This window comes from Melanaphis sacchari, unplaced genomic scaffold, assembly GCF_002803265.2.
Source record: "Melanaphis sacchari strain LSU unplaced genomic scaffold, SCAv2.0 Contig50_pilon_pilon, whole genome shotgun sequence".
Lineage (NCBI taxonomy): Eukaryota > Metazoa > Arthropoda > Insecta > Hemiptera > Aphididae > Melanaphis > Melanaphis sacchari.
This window is the reverse complement of record NW_020271344.1, coordinates 2,294,499-2,295,724: the sequence shown is the minus strand read 5'-3', so window position 1 is coordinate 2,295,724 and position 1,226 is coordinate 2,294,499.

The window sequence follows — 1,226 nt, the reverse complement described above, 5'->3', positions numbered from 1 at the left end:
GAATTACAGATAATATTAATTTAAATTTATTTCGAGACATGTACACAGGTATTGAATGGTTTTGTACAAAATAGAAGTTCTCCAGTAATGAGAAATACTTGGAATTTTTACTAACCCCATCCACATAATTATACCAAAAAATACATAAAGTTCATCTCTATCAATATCAATCCATTTTTTTATTCTTGAATTACTGTTTGTACTTGCTTCATTTAATTTGTCATGGGCATAGGTATCTATTTGTTTCTACATATAAAAGGTTTACGACTTCATCGTCAAAAAACAAAGTGAAAAATCAAAGGGACTCAATGAATTCGTAGTATCACTAGTATCTATAATATCTGTATTTATATTTTATACCAACACATTATCGAATGGATTAAATACTATATTTGAATTTCTGTTTGATAAATCAAAGTTATCATTCCACTCACTTTCAATATCATCTATGTCAGACTCATAATTAATAATATTATTCTTAGCTTCGTTGTCTTCATCATCATTTTGCCAATCGGGGTCTTCGTCGGTGTCATCAAAATCAGATAGTGAGCTCGACAGAACATCAATGTCATTTGTCGTCAAGTAAATTTTCTATTTGTTGACTACTAAACACCACGTAATAATACACTAAATGAAACCACACAAAATATTATCAACAATTATTTATATATAGGCATGATGAAATGACTGATAATAATGAATACAATTAGATAAAGAGTACTGGAAATTTATGTTAGAAGTCTTAAAATAAACTTAGATAACAACAAATAAAAATAAATACTTTGCAATGAAATCTATCTGGGAGACCACGTGTACATTATTTTGACACGATAGAAATTTTGAATGTTTTATATTGAAATGTCTTTTAAATATATTATAAAAATTATATAAAATAAAAAAAAATAAATATTAAATCAATTATTTAAATTTACATTTTGGCAAAGAAACAAAAATATACCTGCACATGAACAGCAAGTTTGTAGTGTACACAAAAAAGAATACATGGCAGTCAACGTGTTAATAATATTGAAGTTTACATTTTTGTATACCATAAATTAACCGGTTCTAGTTGGATCTCAAAATTCGATATCGCTACCTAACTGCTTAGACTTTCAATCCTCAAAGACCATAAAATTAACCAGTTTCAGAGCAAATAGAAAATAGTACGAAAGAATCGTGTAGTTAGTAGTAACTCAAACAAAATATACGGTTAATGGTCGGAAACA